Source organism: Penaeus vannamei, chromosome 11 (assembly GCF_042767895.1).
Source record: "Penaeus vannamei isolate JL-2024 chromosome 11, ASM4276789v1, whole genome shotgun sequence".
Taxonomy (NCBI): domain Eukaryota; kingdom Metazoa; phylum Arthropoda; class Malacostraca; order Decapoda; family Penaeidae; genus Penaeus; species Penaeus vannamei.
The window spans coordinates 29,048,318-29,063,317 of record NC_091559.1 but is presented as its reverse complement, the minus strand read 5'-3'; the positions used below and the strand labels follow the sequence as shown (position 1 = coordinate 29,063,317).

At 46.0% G+C, this 15,000-nt stretch overlaps 1 protein-coding gene and 1 long non-coding RNA gene across 2 annotated transcripts in view; both read right to left on the bottom strand.

Moving 5' to 3' along the window:
* Positions 1-1,482, bottom strand: part of LOC113813321 (ligand of Numb protein X 2) — a 227,965-nt gene extending 226,483 nt beyond the window's left edge. Inside the window, exon 1 of the mRNA XM_070127150.1 lies at positions 1,366-1,482. The gene's annotated coding sequence lies outside the window, so the exon portion shown is untranslated. The remainder of the gene's footprint in view (positions 1-1,365) is intronic.
* Positions 1,483-2,910: 1,428 nt separating this feature from the next.
* Positions 2,911-10,970, bottom strand: LOC138863358 (uncharacterized). Its single transcript, XR_011398872.1, has 2 exons — positions 10,376-10,970; positions 2,911-3,405 (listed from the first exon to the last, which is right to left on the bottom strand). It is a non-coding gene; the product is annotated as an uncharacterized lncRNA (long non-coding RNA).
* Between the last annotated feature and the right edge of the window lie 4,030 nt (positions 10,971-15,000).

The following is a 15,000-nucleotide window of genomic DNA, read 5'->3' as shown; positions in this document are numbered from 1 at the left end:
ACTCCCATTACCATGCATGATCTGCTTGGGAGCAAATTGCCTGGCACATTGCGCTTTCCTATTTCGTAAACAGTATAATCTCACCGAATATCCATAAACAATTATGGTTGTGATTATGGTGCGTTTTCATTCTCATTTCGTTTTGTTTTCCTTCCTCTCTGCCCTGTTTGTTTATTTGTGTTGTTCGCCGGCCCTCTTGGCTGTGTTTTATTCTCTCTCTCCTTCCATCCAATTTACTTTTTTCATCCCTTTATTTCATGCTATTCATACCATTCCTTTCCTCTCCTTTTTTCCCCTCCCTCCCCCCTTCCCCCTTCCCTCTTCCCTCTTCCCTCCTCCCTCCTTCCCCCTTCCCGCTTCCCTCCTCCCACTTCCCATTTCCCTCTTCCCTCTTTCCTCTTTCCTCTACCCTCCTCCCTCCTCCCACCGCTCCACCTACCTTCCGGCGCTACCTGACGAGCAAGCGGTAGAGGACGTACAACGTACACCACCAGCAGGACCCCTCCCCCCTTACCTCCCTCCCCCCTTACCTCCTTCCCTCCCCTCCCTCCCCCCTTCCCCTTCACCCTTCACCCCTCACCCCCGCTCCACCTACCTTCCGGTGCTACCTGACGAGCAAGCGGTAGAGGACGTACAACGTACAGCACCAGCAGGACCCCTCCCCACTCCCCACTCCCTCCCTCCCTCCCCCCACCCCCCTCCTCCGCTCCACCTACCTTCCGGCGCTACCTGACGAGCAAGCGGTAGAGGACGTACACTACCAGCAGGAGGGAGACGATGGTGTCCCCCTCCCCCCTTCACCCCCCATCCCGGCTCCACCTACCTTCCGGCGCTACCTGACGAGCAAGCGGTAGAGGACGTACAACGTACAGCACCAGCAGGACCCCTCCTTCCTCCCCCACTCCCTCCACTCCCTCCCCCCCACCCCCTACCCTCGCTCCACCTACCTCCGGCGCTACCTGACGAGCAAGCGGTAGAGGACGTACACCACCAGCAGGAGGCGATGGTGTCCCCCTCCCCTCCCCCCTTCACCCCCCACCCCGCTCCACCTACCTTCCGGCGCTAGCTGACGAGCAAGCGGTAGAGGACGTACACCACCAGCAGGACCCTTCCCCTCCTTCCTCTCCCCTCCCCTTCCCTCTCCCCTCAACTCCTTCCCTCCCCACCCCCACCCCACCCCTCTCCACCTACCTTCCGGCGCTACCTGACGAGCAAGCGGTAGAGGACGTACACCACCAGCAGGACCCTTCCCCTCCTTCCTCCTTCCTCCCTCCTCCCTCCTCCCTCCCCCTTCCCCTTCCCCTCCCCCCTTCCCCTTCCCTCTCCCCTAACCCTTCCCCCACCCCCCTACCCCGCTCCACCTACCTTCCGGCGCTACCTGACGAGCAAGCGGTAGAGGACGTACACCACCAGCAGGAAGGAGATGATGGTGGCGTAGGTGAGCGTAATCGACACGAGCTCGGACCCGCCCTCGAGGCCCACCGGCATCTTCTTGGGCTTCTCGGAGCGCGCCGTCGGGGGCATGGTGGGGGTGGGGGTGGGGGTGGGGGTGGGGGAAGGTGGAGGAGGAGGAGAAGGTGGAGGAGGGGGTGGTGGGGTGGGGGTGGGGGGGTGGGGGGAAGGTGGAAGAGGTGGAGAGGGAGTTGGAGGAGGGGGGGGGGGAGGAGGAGGAGGAGGAGGAGGAGGAGGAGGAGGAGGTGGTAGTAGTGGTGGTGGAGGAAGGGAGGGGAAGGAAAAGGGGGAGGGGAAGAAGGAGGAAGGAAGATGAAGGGTAAAAGGGAAAGATTTAGGATGGGATCGAGGGGTAGAGGAGGGAGGAGGTGGTAGAGGGGGAGGTGGTGGAGGGGAGGAGAGGGAGGGGGAGGAGGAGGAGGAGGGAGAGGGGGAGAGGTGGTGGAGGAGGAGGAGGAGGAGGAGGAGGAGGAGGAGGAAGACGAGGAGGAGGAGGAGGAGGGAGAGGGAGGGGGAGAAGGAGGAGGAGGGGGAAGGAAGAGGAGGAGGAGGAGAAAAAGAAGAAAAAGAAGTAATAGGAGATGAAGAAGAAGTAAAGGAGGGGATGTGTTTGTGTAGTCTTTTTAGAGTAACAAAAGGGAGGAAACGAAGGAAACGAAGAGAGAATAAGCGGAAAATGGGGAAGGAACAGCAGGTAAAAAAGACCGAGAGCGAGGGATGAGAAAGAGGCAGGAAAACGGAAATATAGAGAGATGAAGAAATGAGACAAAGTAGTGAGCAGAAAAGAAACGGAGGGAGGAAAATAAAATACGGAAAGAAAAAAGAATGAATAATAAACAAGAAACACAAAGATAAAGGAAAAGTGGGGAAAGCAAATGATACCCAGAAAAGGGGAGCAGAAAATTGATAAATGGAAGAAACACAACGTACAAAAGAGGAAATTAATGAAAACAACAAAAAGGAAAACAAGAGAACGAATAAAAATAATTAAGGAAACAAGAATAAAGACCAGAAAAAAGGAAAACAAGAGAATTAGTAAAACGATTAAGGAAACAAAAATCTAACAAATCAGACCGGGCAAAATAGACAAATAAAAACACGGAACAGTAGAATAAGTTCAATATATAAGAATTTAAACCTGCGGGAAATAAGGCCACTTCTGACAGATGAGTGAAAGAAAAAATAAAAGTACGAAAAAGAGAGAGAAAAGAAAGAAAAAAGTACGAGAGAGGGGGAGGGAGGGAGGGAGGGGGGAGAGGGGGAGGGAGGAAGGAAGGGAGGGAGAGAGGGACAGACAGACAGTGACAGACACTGAGAGAGAGAGACAGACAGACAGAGAGAGAAAAAAACTGAAAAGAAGATAAGAAAACACGAGCGAGTCAAAGAAAGTTGGTAGAGAACCGTGGAGGAAAATGAGAAGACGTTCGGAGAAGGAAAGAGTTATGGTGTTGAAAAAAAAATAAAAAAAATGGAAAGAAGAGAGTGAGAGGAGTAAAAAGATTATAAGTATGAGAGTGACAAAAGATGAGAAAGAGGAAGGGAGGAGGAACGAGAAACGAGGAAGGAGGGAGAAGGAAGGAGGAGGAGGAGGGAGGAGGGAGGAGGAGGGAGGAGTAGGGAGGAGGATGAAAGAGGAGGAGAGGGAGGAAGAAGAAGAAGCAAGATGACGAAAGCAAAGAGAATGAAGGGCGAAAAAAAAATCACGGAAAAAGCGAAAGGAAGAAATAAACGAAGTGAAAAAGGTTGAGAGGAGAAGAAAGGGAAAGTAGGAGCACGCGGGAGAAGGGAGGAGGGCGAGAGCGAAAGAGACCGACAAAGAGAAAGAGGAGGAGGGCGTTGGGGCCAAGGAGAGGAAAGGGAGAAAGGAAGAAGGGGAAAAAAAGAGAGGGCGTGAGGGTACGGGATCCAAAAGTCTCGACGTCGTGTCACCCTCTAATTAATTGCACCTTCACACTTACGAGGGGATCGAGATTAATTGAGAAAGAGGGAAATAAAATGAAGTAATAAAACACCTTTTCTGCCCTTCCCCCCTCCCCCCCTCCCCCACACGATCTTCTAATTCTAACCGTCAAATCCAGATTCTTCCTCACAGACCACAACACCCCCTGCCTTCACCCACAATCCCCCACCCCCCATCTCTGTTTGTAGGTAAGTCGACGTGATGATGATGATGATGATGATGATGATGATGATGATGATGATGATGATGATGATGATGATGATGATGATGATGATGATGATGATGATGATGATGATGATGATGATGATGATGATGATGATGATGATAATAATAATAATAATAATAATAATAATAATAATAATAATAATAATAATAATAATAATAATAATAACAATAAAAACAACAATAATAAAAATAATGACAATAATAATAATTTTTGAATTTAATCCTTTTACCACAACGCTCCCCAACCCTATCTACCTTCCCCTCACACACACACACACACACACACACACACACACACACACACACACACACACACACACACACACACACACACACACACACACACACACACACACACACACACACACACACACACACAGAGAGAGAGAGAGAGAGAGAGAGAGAGAGAGAGAGAGAGAGAGAGAGAGAGAGAGAGAGAGAGAGAGAGAGAGAGAGAGAGAGAGAGAGAGAGAGAGAGAGAGAGAGAGAGAGAGAGAGAGAGAGAGAGAGAGAGAGAGAGAGAGAGAGAGAGAGAGAGAGAGAGAGAAAAGGAATAAAAAAAGGAACAGCAGTCCAGCCCCGGTTCCACGAGCGCCATCCGCCTCCGAGACCAGACTCAAGCCGGGGAGTGCCGCTCTCCTGGCCAGTCCAAAGCGCGCAATCTGGGGCACTCTGAGGAGCCATCACTCGGGCGTTCTTACGGAAAGATTTTGCTCATTCTTCACAGTGATGATCTATGGTCTATGGTTTTCTTACACGTTAAACATCCCCGCGCGTTTTTATAGCAGCACTGAAGCCGTTTCGAAGCCAGCCCACACGCACCATGGGCAGCGGTGTGTATTTGTGATGGAACCGTGTGTATTTATAGTGGAACCAACGCGGCCAGAAGCGGCTCAGTGACTTGAGTCTGGCATCACGGAAACCTGAGCTCCAGCCAACCCACCAAGCCAACCAACCCACCAAGCACACAGACGCATACCATCCTACTCCCAGCCTCCGCTCTCCTTACAACCCCTCCCCCACCCTGAACACCCTCTCACTAACCACCCATTACCCCCCCCCCCCACACCGGACCCCCACCAACGACCTCACCCCCCACCAGGCCCTCACTAGCCCCAACTAACCCATGGAATCCACCGTCAACAGCCCCCGAGATACGTCAAATTTATACAGATACCAAGGGAACCCGCGTTTTAATGTCAAGGGTTATGCTACGATTAAATTATTCATACAAGCAAATTATCATATTCCGAACGTCAATTTGGCCCGGCGGCAAAGCGGGGGAATAAATACCCTCATTAATAAAGGTTCATCGTTGTCCTTCTCTGGCTCGCTGTCTTTTTTTTTTCTTTTTTTTTTTTGTCTTCTGGTATTTTTATCTTTATTTATTTATTTATTCCTTGCTCTCTCTCTCTCTCTCTCTCTCTCTCTCTCTCTCTCTCTCTCTCTCTCTCTCTCTCTCTCTCTCTCTCTCTCTCTCCTCTCTCTCTCTCTCTTCCCCTCCCTTTCTCTCTACCTCTTTCTCCCTTCCTCCCTTCCATTATCTGTCTCTCTCTCTCTCCTCTATTCTTCCTCCCTTCCTCTCCCTCACACTCTCCTACTCATGCCCATTCTCTCCCCCCTCACACCCCCTCTCCCTCTCCCTCTCACCGCCACTCTCTCTCCCTTTCAACCTCTGTAACACTCTCTCTCTCTCTCTCACTCTCTCTTCCACTCTCTCTTCCACTCTCTCCTACTCTCTCTTCCACTCTCTCTCCTACTCTCTCTCCCTACTCTCTCTCCCACTCTCTCTTCCACTCTCTCTCCCACTCTATCTTTCTTTATCTCTTTCTTTCACTTCCTTGTCTTTCTCTGTCTTAAAATTCTGGATAATCTGAACATATATCAAGAATATATGTCCTAGATCATAAATATTCTTTACTGAAGTGCACTACTATGTTGTCATCTCAACACACACACACACACACACACACACACACACACACACACACACACACACACACACACACACACACACACACACACACACATACACATACACATACACATACACATACACATACACATACACATACACATACACATACACACACACATACACATACACATACACATATACATATACATATACATATACATATACATATACACATACACATACACATACACATACACATACACATACACACATACACACACACACATACACACATACACACATACACATATACACATACACATACACACACACACACACACACACACACACACACACACACACACACACACACACACACACACACACACACACTCACACACACACACACACTCACACTCACTCACACACACACTCACACGCACACGCACACGCACACAAGCACACACACCATCGCAGACCGTCCAAATCGACACACAGACATACACACAAATATTCCCAGCTGACAGTCTCGCAGCCTTTTGATAACCAGCGCCATTTCACGCCACAGTGACCCTTGTAGGCTCCTTCCTAAAAGCCCGAACTTCAGTGTGCACTTGCCGGGAACTCCCCCTCCCCCACCCCCGAAAAAAAAAAATTCTGCCCGACCAAAATGACGGCCCAAAATTCGCACGATGATAACACAGTTTTAAAATACCCTTGCGAAGTATCTTCCCCTTGGGCCGGGAAGTTGTTGTGGGAGGGGGGGAGGGGGGAGGGGAGATGGGGGTAAGGGAGGGGGAGAGGGAGGGGAGGAGGGAGGGGAGGAGGGGGTAAGGGAAGGGAGGAGGGGAGTAAGGGAGGGGGAGGAAGTGTGGAGGGGGGAGGGGGAGTGGAGATGGGGGATAAGGGAGGGGAGAGGTGTGGGATGGGGGTAGTGTGTGGGAGAGGACGGTGAGGGTGAGGGGTAAGGGGGGGGGGGGCGTGGGCTACCCGCTTCTCTTCCGAGGGCTAATTTGACCTCCGTTACCAGGGCGAATAGAGTTTAATTTTACTTTTTTGTGATTTTTTTAAAGGCCAGACCATCAACCATTTTGTTCCCGAGTCGAAGCGCGCCATCCTGATCCTAAAGTTCCCCTACAAGTAGGTCGAATCTAGCCTGCCCCTAGACGCCACACCACCACTTATCTCGACCGTATGCCAACCCCCGATAAGGACCAATTTCCCCCGGTCGATAAACCCCCTCGGAGCGATCAGGGCTCTTAAAATGACTACATTACAGGACGCGATAAAATTAATAGCACGTGATCCCACCTTTCGCCTATCGGTATCTATGGCGCCCGAACGTATCCCCGCCCTCACGCCCGCACGCCCGCACGCCCGCTCGCTTCCGTGTTTGTTTTCCATTATCGGGCGTCGTGGGCGGGGGGGGGGGTGCGATCGACGGCGAATAATTAACGGATTGATTTGGATACGGACGAACGGCGACGCGGCCGGCGGTGACGTCATCGGGGAGGAGCAGCGCGGAATGTGTCGAGAAATCGTGCGGGTAAAAGAAATGGTAATAATAAAAGGTAGTAAAAATATAACTATGATAATGATAATAATAATAATGATGATAATGATAATAATGATAATAATAAAAATAATGATAATAAGGATAATAATAAAAATGATGATAATAAGGATAATAATAACAATAATGATGATAATAATAATAATAACAATGATGATAATGACAATAACAATAACAATGATAATCACCAACACCATAATAATCATAACGATAGTGATGATCAAAATAACAATAACAATAATGATGAAGATGACAAATGATCAGGATCATCATGATAACCAAGATCATAATTACAACCATGACGATGACGATAAGGATAATGATACCAAGGGATACCAAGATTAAGTCAGAATTATAATCGTTGACACATATTCCCTATCACGCGGACCGCAAAAGATAATAATAAATAAATAAAATGAAAAATAAATAGATAAATAAATAAATAAATAAGTAAATAAATAAATAAATAAATAAATAAATAAATAAATAAATAAATAAATAAATAAATAAATAAATAAAATAAATAAATAAATAAAATTAAATAAATAAATAAAAATCCTAACAAAATTATCTACATATACAGCTTACAACACTCAGTGTATCTTCCACCAACATCCGCCATTTGAGAAACCCGAGACACGCTACAGAGACCCACAGACAAAGTCCCTCACGCGGGCTTTTTGCACCTCAAGCGCCACTCGCTCGGCGGTTAACTTTCTATCCCGGAGATTTGAAAGACTCCCTGATGGCGGAAGCAAAGTTACGAAACGGCTTCTTCGGCAGAAATTGAGCGAGGTTTTCAGCGTTATCCGGTCAAAAATTAGAAGCCGTCGAGGGATTGCGAAAAGGAAGATCGATGCTCGCTTTTCGGATGATTTCGCGAGTGTATTAACACGTTCATGCCTTCTGTTGCATGGCCTGTGCTGGGTGAACGAAAAGGAGCGTGATATTCTCTTAAAATAAAATAAGGAACGATTTGCTTCCAAGATCTTTCTTATTGCTATGTTAAGTTCATACTAGTAAGATCATATTGGACTGAAAGTATATTTCCTTATCATGTTATACATAAGTGCACTTTTTAACCATATATGTTTGGTATTTTCATAAAAGTCGTGCTAGGAACTTCACGATCATCAAACGTAAAAAAATAATTAAGTTCACTATTGTACAAATAAACAGATCAAGTAAACGACGTTTTTCAAATATGTTTCAATTATAAATGTTCGAAATACAAAGGCAATATTTCCTCTATAAATTGCATTTCCAAGAGGCCTATAAACAACTCCACTGATAAAGGCCAGCATTACAGAATAGAGATAAAATATTAGTATGTGACGTTAAAAGATAAAATCATCTTTTCTTTAAAAAGTACAATAAAATAAAAATGATAATGATAATAACAACAATAATAATAACAATAATGATAGTAATTATAATATCAATGATTATAATCATTGTAACAATCACCATAATAATGTAATAATATTTATGAACAATAAGAACAAAAGAACAACAATAACAACAACAGCGCCAACAAACAAAATAATAGCAATAACATTTACATTACTAAAGACAATCATTGCAATGGTAATAAAGGCAGCTGACTATAACGACCACCATTCTAACAACACGAAAGAAAAGGAAGACAATGAAACGAAATTTTACACCAATTCCCTAAACACACACTACCCCTCCCTTCCCTCCCCCCCCCCAAAAAAAAACTACACCCACTCCCTCTTTTACCCCCCATCCCCTCAAAAAACTCATAGGTAAGGTGGAAAAGATTTCCAAAAGAAGCCTGCACACGTGTACGCACAGCGAGTACTGTCTGCCCGCCCAGGCGTAAACAAAAGTACACACAAGATACACAAGGAGAGGAACATGGCCACAGAGAAGTAGCTTCTAAATGCGTTTGCTGCCAGTGGCGGTTAGTTACTCGCTCGCTCGCTCGAGCTTTTCTCTCTCTCTCTCTCTCACACACTCTCTCTCTCTCTCTCTCTCTCTCTCTCTCTCTCTCTCTCTCTCTCTCTCTCTCTCTCTCTCTCTCTCTCTCTCTCTCTCTCTCGCTCGCGCGAGCTTTTCTCTCTGTCTCTCTGGCTCTCTGTCTCTGTCTCTGTCTCTCTCTCTGTTCTATCTTTTGGTAGCGGTTACTCATTTTTCTCTCTTTTTTAGTATCAGTTGTTCTACTCACACTCTCTATTTGTGCATTTTTCTTTTCTTCTTTTCAGGAGGAGTGACTGGATTGTTATCTTTCTTTATATCACTTTCTCTCTCTCTCTCTCTCTCTCTCTCTCTCTCTCTCTCTCTCTCTCTCTCTCTCTCTCTCTCTCTCTCTCTCTCTCTCTCTCTCTCTCTCTCTCTCTCCCTTTCTTTTCATTCTCTCTATCTGTGTAGCTATGGTAGGCTTGGCTGACAAGACCAACGGAATGGCGGAAATAATGACGACCTGATAATCACAAAAAGATTAAATCTGTAAAAAAAAAAATCTAAAAATAGCACGATGATAATCACTATCACCATCATCAACACCGTCGCTATTATCATCACTATCATTACATTATCACTATCATTAGCGCCAATGTCATCACGGTCATCAACACCAACAGATAATCATAACGCAAATAAAACAAAAAAAATCCGCACCATAAACGATGCTTCCTCTTTATCGAAAATTTCGACTTCCCACCTCTATAATGTCTGTCTTTTCCTTTCCCATCACACAAATAAAAAATAAAGGAAAAAATAAATAAATAAACAAGCCAAAAAATAAACAAAGTCCTGATCAACAACCCACAATAACCGTCCCAATATTTACCAATCCCACAAAAAAAAAAAAAAAAAAATTAAAACCACCTCTCGCGTTCCTTCACTCGCGCCGATCTAACACCCTTCTGAACACTCTTTTGAACATTCTTCTGAACACACTTTTGAACACTCTTCTGAACCCTCTTCTGAACCCTCTTCTGAACACTCTTTTGAACACTCTTTTGAACACTCTTCTGAACACTCTTCTGAACCCTCTTCTGAACCCTCTTCTGAACACTCTTTTGAACACTCTTTTGAACACTCTTTTGAACACTCTTCTGAACACTCTTTTGAACACTCTTTTGAACACTCTTTTGAACACTCTTTTGAACACTCTTTTGAACACTCTTCTGAACACTCTTTTGAACACTCTTTTGAATACCAACGCTATCACATATCTTGCGTAATCAGGTCAGACAAAAAAAAGGGTCGAGATTAATACTGCCGAGAGACACCGTGGCACTGGGCAAGGCACACGCGACACAGTGCCACGTCCGGGCATTCGGGAGTCACCTGTGCCACGTACCCTCGGGGGTATCACTACGCATGCGCTAACATGGCGTTTGTTTGTTTGTTTTTCCTCTCCTCTTTCTTTATTTGGTTTCTTGGACGCTTTTTTTAGCACTTCTATTCTCTTCTTCTTCTTCTTCTTCATTTGTCCAGTTGGTTGTTTTCTCTCTTTCTTTCTCCCATCTCCTCCTCTATTTTCATTCACTTATTCCCCTTATTTCTTCTCCGTCTTGGCCTTGTTATCTCGGCTTCTCTTTTCTCTCTTCTCCCTTCTCCATTTCCCTGCTTCTCATTTGACTTTATCCTCCTTATTTTCTTTACCTTCTTTTCTTTATCTATCCCCTTTGCTACTTCATCCTCCGCATCTCCTTCCCTCCCTCTCTTGGTCCCGTCTTCCTCCATCTCTCCACCTCCTCCTACTCCACTTCAGTCCGAATTCCCTTCCTCCTCCTCCTCCTCCCTGATTTATTCCCTCCACCGTCTCTCCCTTTATTCCCTCCCTTTCCCTTCATTCCCTCCACCCTCTCCCTTCATTCCTTCTACCCTCTCCCTTCATTCCCTCCACCCACTCCCTTTATTCCCTCCCTTTCCCTTTATTCTCTCCCTTTCCCTTTATTCTCTCCCTTTCCCTTTATTCCCTCCACCCTCTCCCTTCATTCCCTCCCTTTCCCTTCATTCCTCCTCCCTCTCTCTTCATTCCTCCCCCTTCATTTCCCTCCACCATCTTTCCCTTCATTCCCTCCCTTTCCCCTATATTCTCTCCTCCCTCTCCCTTCATTCCCTCCCTTTCCCTATATTCTCTCCTCCCTCTCCCTTCATTCCCTCCCTTTCCCTATATTCTCTCCTCCCTCTCCCTTCATTCCCTCCCTTTCCCTATATTCTCTCCTCCCTCTCCCTCCATTCCCCCCTACAACCAAAGCGTACTCGACACTCCACTGGACAACATCTGATGACGTACTATTTCGCAATGACTTGTCGCTCGCACTCCCTCTCTCCACACCTTGCTACTCCCCCTCCTCCTTATTCCCTCTCCCTCCTTCCTTGCTACCTTCCTCTTCTCTTATCTTCCTTCCTTCCCGTCTATTTGCCTTTCTCGCTCTCTCGCTCTCTCGCTCTCTCGCTCTCTCGCTCTCTCGCTCTCTCGCTCTCTCGCTCTCTCGCTCTCTCGCTCTCTCGCTCTCTCGCTCTCTCTCGCTCTCGCTCTCTCTCGCTCTCTCTCGCTCTCGCGCTCTCGCGCTCTCGCGCTCTCGCTCTTGCTCTTGCTCTTGCTCTTGCTCTTACTCTTGCTCTTACTCTTGCTCTTACTCACTCTCTCTCTCTCTCTCCTTCGCTCTTTTTCAATTCCCCCTTCCTCCTCCATTCCTCCTTCCTCCTCCATTCCACCTCCCTCCCCTTCTATCTCATCCTCTCGCTCAACCTCTGCTTGTCCTTCCCTTTCTCTCCCTCTTTCATCTTTCATTCCCTCTCCCTCCCATCCCCTCCCTCCCTCCCATCCCCTCCCTCCCTCCCATCCCCTCCCTCCCTCCCTCCCTCCCTCCCTCCCTCTCTCCCTCCCTCCCATCCCCTCCCTCCCTCCCTCCCTCTCGACCATCCTTCACTTTCCAAGACCTTCCTCGTTTCATCAGATTCCTCCTTCCTCAAGGAATGTAATAAATGGAGTAACATGAACTCGAAGGAGACCATCTATTGCAACAATATTTTTTTTTTCTGCCTCGCTCCCCCTGCTGTTTCCCTCCTGATAAAAAGGGTAAAAAAAAAAGGGTTTGCTGGTTGACCGTCGCAGGATTTGACTTGACTGAAGAGCCCAAATGGTCGAAAGGCTTGATACAAGTGAATAATAATAACAGAGAAACCGTAATAAATGGCAGTAACAAAGTCTGCGAAAATAATAACAACAATAATAGAGATACCGTAATGAATGCCACGACCAAAATCTCCGAAAGAAAAACAATAATAATAACGGAGAAACCGTAATAAATGGCAGTACTAAAATCTCCTAAAGATAAAAAAATAACAACAATAACAAAGAAACCGTAATTAATTAATGCCAGTACCAACATCACCGAAGGGAAAAATAACAATAATGACAGAGAAACAATAATTAATGGCAGTAACATCACCGAACGAAAAAAAATAACAACAATGATAGAGAAACCGTAATTAATACCAGTGCCAACATCACCGAAGGGAAAAACAACAACAATAACAGAGAAACACTAATTAACGGCAGTACCAACATCGCCGAAGGAAAAAAAATATGACAACAACCGACGGGATGCTTCGTCACCGCCGTCGACCTCTGGCTATATATAGGCCTACAATTCAAAACTGAATTCCTCTCGACGACACGCCATTAAAGTCCTGAATATTAGCCTGTCATCATCACGCGGGAAGGAGGGGGAGGGGGGAGGGGGAGGGAGGAGGGGGAAGGGGAGGAAGGGAGGATTAAGCTTATATATCGTTTGGGTTAGGGTCTTGCTTCTCTCTCTCTCTCTCTCTCTCTCTCTCTCTCTCTCTCTCTCTCTCTCTCTCTCTCTCTCTTCTCTCTCTCTCTCTCTCTCTCTCTCTCTCTCAATTGTTATTCTCTCAATTGTTTTTTCTCTCTGTCTCAACTATTACATTCTCTCTCAATTCTTACTCAACTCCTTCTCTCTATTACTCTTACTTTCTCTCCCTCTTACTCTTTATTCTCTCTCTTAATTTTTCTACCCTCTTTATTTCTGTTATCTATCTCTCTCTCTCTCTCCCTCTGCCTCTCCCCCTCTCTCCCTCCCTCCCTCCATTCTCTCTCCCTCTGCCTCTCCCCCTCTCTCTCTCCCTCCCTTGCCCTCACCCCCTCCCTCTCCCCTTCTTTCCCTTTCCCTCACCCTCTGCCTCTCCCCTTTTCTCCCTCCATCCTTCTCCCTCTGCCTCACTCCTCCCTCCCCCTCTCCCTCTCCCCTCTATCCCTTCCTCCTCTCCCCTCCCCCTCCCCCCTCTCTCTCTGTTTCTATCCCTGTCTGTCTGTATGTCCGCCTTTATCTGTCTGCAAGGCGAGGCTCTCCGTCGGTATTGCATGCACAGGGATCCCCGACTTTTATCTCCTTGATTTATTTAGGTTTCCTCTCAGTCTCTTTTCTTGTCCACTTTTAATCCCGGGAGGAAAGAAGGAGCTCGGGGAAGAAATGGAAAAATGGAGGGAAGCGAACCGAGAGGAGAGCAGATGATGTCGAGGAGGGGAAGATATGATGAAAGAAGGAAGATGCAAAGAAACAAGAAAAGAAAAGACTAAAAATCAAACATAAGAAAGAGGCAGGCAAGCAGGCAGGCAGACAGACAACAATACATATATCCATATATATATACATATCCATATATATATACATATCCATATATATATACATATCCATATATATATACATATACATATATATATACATATACATATATATATACATATACATATATATATATATATATATATATATATATATATATATATATATATATATATATATATATATATTATATATATATATATATTTATATATATATCTATATACATATCTATATACATATATATATACATATATATATACAATAGCATTATATAAATATGTATAAATATTAATATATATATATATATATATATATATATATATATATATATATAGAGAGAGAGAGAGAGAGAGAGAGAGAGAGAGAGAGAGAGAGAGAGAGAGAGAGAGAGAGAGAGAGAGAGAGAGAGAGAGAGAGAGAGACATAATCATAAACATACAAATACACATACACATATACGTACATGCACACACACACACCCAATCCCCTCGCCCAAACAGGTTGCCGAAAGGTATTTACAAATCTCCTCGAGTTCTCCCCGCAGTCCTCGAGGAGCGTCTTGAGAAACCATGCCCTGAAAAGTTAGTGGAAACAGATCTCCCGGTTCCCCCACCCCCTTCCCCCTACCCTTCCCCCTACCCTACCCCACCCCACCCTCCAAACCCCCACCCCACACCCCCCCAGCCCACACACCCCCAGCCCCTACGACTACCTCAGAAGGGAAGTCTCAAGTCTCGCCGATACTTCAAGGATTCAAGGAGCGACGGACTTGGGGAGGAATTACGACCATTAGCCACTACATGGACATAACTCTACGGGATTTGCCCGATCGATTTCACTTACTCTGGGTGGGGGTGGCCGGGTTTCGCTCTGTGCTCTTGTGTGTAAAATTAAATAGCTATGCGGATATACACACTAGAATAGATACAAAACTGTGTGTGTATGTGTGTTGGTGTGTGTATGTGTGTGTGTGTGTGTGTGTGTGTGTGTGTGTGTGTGTGTGTGTGTGTGTGTGTGTGTGTGTGTGTGTGTGTGTGTGTGTGTGTGTGTGTGTGTGTGTGTGTGTGCGTGTGTGTGCGTGTGCGTGTGCGTGCACGTGCGCGTGCGCGTGTGGGTGTGCGTGTGCGTGTGTGCGTATGCGAATGTGCATGTGTAATGTGCAATCATATGTATACGTGTAAGCGTATGCGTATTATATACTTACGCGCACGTGTGAAAATGCACGCACAACCACAACGC